Consider the following 6,753-nt stretch of genomic DNA (forward strand, 5'->3'; position numbering starts at 1 on the left):
ATGAGAATAGAGTTTTAGATTCTTTTGTAGTTTATCATCTTAATTTTTATTTCTATCCCCAAGGGTCCAATTACTAAATAAAATCTGTTGTTCAGGAGTTTGCCCTGAAGTAGTTAAGGAGCTGAGCAGGGAGAATATTAACAGCTCCATCCTCAGGGTACAAATAGTAGCATGTAAATCTGAGGATAGATTGGTTTTATGAGGTGAAGCAAGGGAACAATCCATTGAAACAGCACTTTACACCAACTTTCAAGAATACAGTTGAAGAATAAGCCCTTGAATTTATGTGACTCCAGCTCTCTAGTTTCAATGAACCTGTTTCCATTTCTATAAGTTTAATCACATTGTAATATTTTACTGTTAACAGATTTGTTCAAACAAAAATAACATGGCTTGGTTAACTACAGACATAGCACTCACTGGTAACCCTTCTTCTGGTTTGAACTTATTATTTCAATGAACACATAGTAACCCTAGTAATAGATCATTTTTAAAAAAAAAAAACACTTGGCTTTAGTGCATAAACAATATTTTTAAAATAGTGCTTAATTTTTGAATAGATAATGTGCTCACATGATTCAAGAATCAAAACACAGAATGAGTATTTGGTATACAGTCTTTCTCCACTTTGTCCCCAACCACCTATTTCCCCTTTCTGGAAACAAACAATGTTATCAGTGGTATCCTTTCACAAACATTTTAGAAAGTGCCTATCTGTATATATTTTTATATACTCCCTCTTTCTACCTTTTTCAGACAAATGGTAGAAGACTGTGAATGTTTCACATTTTGTACATGTGTGTTTAATTAACAATACATCTTGAAACACATTTCATATCAACACACAAAAGGCTTCCTCATTCTTAAGAGATGCTTAATAATCTATTGGATGCATAGACAATAGTTCAACCAGTACTCTATCGTCAGACCAGTGGTTTGCAATATTTTGCTATGTCAAATACTACTGTAATACATAACCTTGCATTTTCATCATCTTGCATGTTTATAAACAAATTTGTAGAACAAATTATGGTCTTCTGGAGCATTTTTAAGCTTTCATCAAAGATTGTATATGATTCTTGGTTCTTGGGTATTAAGATTGTACTCCTAGGCATTTTAGCTTTCTGCTGCTACACTTTTGTTATATCTTCTAATGCTTGTATTTTTGAGTTCTATTCATTTCTATATTTCAATTGTGTATCCATTTATCTTTCTGTATTTTCTTATTGTTTGTCATATAGTTTTTAGGTTGATTCTTTTGGGTTTTTATAGATATGTATCATATTATCTGTAAAACAATAGTAATTTTATCTCCCTCTTTCCCATATTTATACTTGTTTATTTCAATAGTTTGGGGGGTACAAGTGGTTTTCGACTACATAGATAAGTTCTTTAGTGATGATTTCTGCGATTTTGGTGCACCCATCACCTGAGAAGTGTACACTGTATCCAACAGGTACTCTTTTATCGCTCACCCACCTCCTTGGAGGGTGGAGCCCTTCCCTGCAAGTCTCCAAAGTCTATTTTATCATTCTTATGCCTTTTCTTCCTCATAGATTAGCTCCCACTTATGAGAACATACGATATTTGGTTTTCCATCCCTGAGTTAACTCACTTAGAATAATGGCTTCTAGCTCCATCCAAGTTGCTGCAAAAGACATAATTTTATTACTTTTTATGGCTAAGTAGTATTCCATGGTGTATATATACCCCATTTTCTTTATCCACTTGTTGGTTGATGGGCATTTAGGTTGGTTCCATGTGTTTGCAATTATGAATTGTGCTGTTATAAACATGTGTGTGCATGTATCTTTTTCATATAATGACTTTTGTTTTCCTTCAGGTAGATACCCAGTAGTGGGATTGCTGAATCAAATGGTAGTTCTACTTTTAGATCTTTAAGGAAACTCCATAGTAAAAACCACTATTTTCATAGTGGTTTTACTAATTTACAGTCCCACCAGCAGTGTAAAAGTGTTCCCTTTTCACCACATCCACACCAACATCTATTATTTCTTGACTTTTTAATTATGGCCATTCTTGCAGGAGTAAGATGGCATCGCATTGTGTTTTTCATTTGCATTTCTCTGATAATTAGTGACGTTGAACATTTTTTCATGTTTGTTGGCTGTTTGTATATCCTTTTTTGAGAATTGCCTATCCATGTCCTTTACCCACTTTTTGATGGGATTTTTTTTTCTTGCTGATTTGAGTTCCTTGTATCTTCTGGATATTAGTCCTTTGTAAGATACGTAATTTGTGATTATTTTCTCCCACTCTGTTGGTTACTTATTTTGCTGTGCAGAAGACTTTTAGTTTAATTAAGTCCCACCTATTTTATCTTTGTTCTTGTTACATTTACTTTTGGGGTCTTAGTCATGAATTCTTTGCCTAGAGCAAATATCAAGAAGAGTTTTCCAATGTTGTCTTCTAGAATGTTTATTATTTCAAGACTTAAGTCTTTGCTCCATCTTGAGTTTATTTTTGTATAAGGTGAGAGATGAGAATCCAGTTTCATTTTTCCACATGTGGCTATCCAGTTTTTCCAGCACCATTTGTTGAACAGGGTGTCCTTTCCCTAATTTATGCTTTTTGTATGCTTTATCAAAGATCAGTTGGCTCTAAGTATTTGGTTTTATTTCTGGGTTCTCTATTCTGTTTTATTGGTCTACTTGCCTATTTTTATACAAATACTATGCTGTTTTGGTAACTATAGCCTTGTAATATAATTTGAAGTCAAGTAATGTGATCCCTCCAGATTTGTTCTTTTTGCCTGGTATTGCTTTTGATATGCGAGCTCTTTTTTTATGGTTCCATATTAATTTTGGGATGTTTTTTCTCTAGTTCAGTGAAGAAAAATGATGGCATTTTGATGGAAATTGCATTGAATCTGTAGATTGCTTTAGACCATATGATCATTTTCACAATATTGATTCTACCCATCCATGAGTATGGGATGTGTTTCCATTTGTGTTATCTATGATTGTATTAGTTTGTTTTCATGCTGCTCATGAAGACATACCCAAAACTGACAACAAAAAAGAGGTATAATTGGACTTACAGTTTCACATGGCTGGGGAGTCAACAGAATCATGGCGGGAAGTGAAAGGCACTTCTTACATCGTGGTAGCAAGAGGAAATGAGACACAAATGCAGAAACCCCTGATAAACACATCAGATCTCGTAAGACTTATTCACTATCAGGAGAATAGCATGGGAAAGACTGGCCCCCATGATTCAATTACCTCCTCCTAGGTCCCTCCCACAACATGTAGGAGTTCTTGGAGATACAATTCAAGTTGAGATTTTGGTGGGGACACAGCCAAATCCACCCTGGCCCCATCCCAAATCTCGTGTCCTCACATTTCAAAACCAATCATGCCTTCCCAACAGTCCCACAAAGTCTTAACTCATTTCAGCATTAACCCAAAAGTCTTTTCCAAGTGCATGGGGGCAAGCTGTTGGTGGATCTATCATTCTGAGGTCTAGAGGACAGTGGCTTTCTTCTCACAGCTCCACTAGGCAGTGGCCCAGTAGGGACTTGGAAAAGCATCCCTCCCACAAAATGTGGGAATTCTGGGAGATACAATTCAAGTTGCGATTTGGGTGGGGACAAAACCAAACCATATCAATGATCTTTCAGCAGGGTTTTGGAGTTCTTCTTGTAGAGATCTTTTACTTCCTTGGTTAAGTACATTCCTAAGTTTTATATTTTTTCCGCAGCTGTTGTAAAAGGGGTTGAGTCTTTATTTGATTCTCTGCTTGTTTGTTGTTGGTGTACATTGGTGCTACTGATTTATGTACATTGATTTTGTATCCCAAATTAATGAATGATGAACTAATATCCTGGAATATTTATGAAAAGTAAATTAATCATAATTTTTACTATGTTCACATTTTATAACCAAAATGTATAAAAGATTCTACATATTCTCTTTAAATTTAATTTAAATACTATTCTTATCTACAAGACCTCTCTTCTTTATGATTTCCCTGCCAGTCAACCTGTGAACTTGGAAACTATCAGGAACATTAAAAAATGATCTAAGGACCCTGATGCCACAAGCAAGAGTCTCATACTTCATCAGTCAGCTGGTAAATTGCATTAGCAGAGCCAATAGTGGATAGATGACTGCTGTGCTGTTGTTGTTGTTTTTAAGATAAAAATACTTAACAGTGTTTAAATGTCAATGTTTAGAATTTCTTTTAATAGGTCATAGGTTAAGGAAAGTAAATGGGACCAAAGACCACAGAACAGGTAGAAGGACCAGCTCTGTTTTAATGGGAGGAAGAGTATGCACAATGTAATAATACAGCAAAGGAAGCAAAGGAAGTTGGCTAATCATATCTGGATGTTCTGTGTTCTGTGCAAAAGGATATGAGGTTCCTGGGGAGTTTGACTCCTGGTTAAAAACCTATGTGTGATTTTTCAGACCTGATCATAGGCAATTACAAAGGCTTTACCTGTATGGTACCTGGTGTATCCTCCCTACACCAGACTTGGTGCACAGCCAGTGCACTGTAGTCTCTGAAGGAAGTTGCAGTCAAGGACTCGGGCCTCTCTGGCTAGTCATGTTCTTGGCGTATTTATATTCCTAGTCCTAGAGCTTTCATTCCTAAATCTCTATTTGAGGCCTTGGATAGACGTCTTGGTAATATTTTTCTCTACTCTTAGAACCCAGATTTTTCCCTCTCTTATTCCTCTCCCTTTCCCATCCCTCTGGCCCTCATAAAGCTGCCATAAAACTGGAGCCCTCAACAGTGAGATGACTCCCACATCTGTGCTAATCCACTTTATCCTGAACAGGAGCACCATTCCATGGAGGAAATGGAACAAGGGGAATTTGTGCCTTCTCATGTTTTAGCCTCTGGCCTGTACCATCATAGAGATCAAAGGCTTAACTTTCATTTTTGGCTTGTGTGAATCAGGTCTTCTGACACCTGACACTCAGCTCTCTCTCCCAGCTTAGCTGAGCTCCATACAATCCCTTCTAAAACGGTATTCAGAGCCTTGTTTCTTCATTCCTAGCTATGTGATCTTGAGCACATTGTTTATCTAAACGTCAATTTTATTGCCTATAAAATAGGGATAAATATAGAGATAACAGCTAATGTTTACAGTTATAAGAATTACCTAAAATGAGGCATATAAATACTTAGTACTGAATAATTTAGAAAACCAAGATGAGTTGTTTATACATTGCTAAACAAAGTTTTAGTTAATTTTGTTTCTTTTTTGAATAGGTAATATATACATGTGGTTAAAAAATGCAAAGGAAAAAATATATATATTATAAAAGTAATTTTCCTTGTTTCCTGGTATTTATTTCCTACTAATAATGCATATTTGGCATAATATTATAATTTTAGGTGTTATGCCTAGGTAAATAGAACTATTAATTTCCCTAAAATCTAGATAAAATTTTTAATCATATAAATTTAATATACTATGATTAATGTGTGTCCTATTTTAGCTCTTAGTTCTTTTCTGCGTCAATCCTATGTTGTTAGATGAAAATATTTATTATGACTCTATAGTCTGAATATACTTTTTATATATTATACCATGCAGTAAGTTATATTAAGCTTCTTCTGAAAAAAATAGCAGACTTTTCTTTGAAATATGTTAAACTCTTTCCTTTACCTAGAGTAGCTCTTATATTCTTAGTTAGGAAAAGCTTTTCTATTTAAGTAGAAAGAATAGTGAAGTTCATCAACCAATATGTTTAAAGAGATTAATTTTAGTTCTCAAGGTGACATAGATCCTTCCTAGCCATATTATCAAGCAATGTCTATTTGATATATGTGAATGCTTCTTGATTTCTAAATACTATTATTTGAAATCAAACAGAGAAATAGATTTCTAATAAAAAAATTTGAAGTTCACTTGTTTGTTTGTTTTGAGACAGAGTCTCGCTCTGTTGCCCAGGCTGGAGTGCAATGGCATGATCTTGGCACACTGCAGCCTCCACCTCTCGGGTTAAAACGATTCTCCTGCCTCAGGCTTCCAAGTAGCTGGGATTACAGGCAAACACCTCCACGCCTGATTAATTTTGTATTTTTTTTTTTTTTAGTAGAGGTGGGGTTTCACCATTTTGGCCAGGCTGGTCTCGAACTCCTGACCCCAAGTGATCCACCCGCCTTGGCCTCCAAAAGTGCTAGGATTATTCATTTTTGAATCATTAAGTAAAATTGCTAGGACAACTGGTGCATACATCTAACATTTCTGCCTCTATCTTGAGAGATCAACAAGGAGATCATGTACTTGGAGTAAGTCTGTCTCGACTCTGGCCTTCTTGCTGGAGCTTTGTGGAAGTTCGAGAGTCTGCATGCTCTTGGCAAGATACAATTTCTGTTTCTCAATACTCATCATACTTACGATCTTTTTTCCCTGTTAGTGTCAACCTCCACAAGAAACTCAATCTGCCCTCTTCAGACCTCATCTCTCACCCTGTGCTTCACGTACCCTTCTCAATCTACCATTTCTTCCCAATTCCTAAAGTCTTTCTATTGGATCATCTGGAATTCACAGGTAATCATTAGCAAAACTCCCTAAAATTTTATTTTAATGCTTCAACTTAATTGAAACTTTAATTGCATCGCCAATGTTTCTTTCCTCTTCTTGGTCTAATGGAAATATGACATTTCCCTGAGGAAACTGCTTCCTCTAAAGACCATTCAAGTAGTTCTTCCATAGCCTTCCAAACACTAGGAATGACAACAGATTCGCGGCTAAAGAGGGATGTAAACCAA

Source organism: Hylobates moloch, unplaced genomic scaffold (genome assembly GCF_009828535.3).
Source record: "Hylobates moloch isolate HMO894 unplaced genomic scaffold, HMol_V3 SCAFFOLD_2, whole genome shotgun sequence".
Classification (NCBI taxonomy): domain Eukaryota; kingdom Metazoa; phylum Chordata; class Mammalia; order Primates; family Hylobatidae; genus Hylobates; species Hylobates moloch.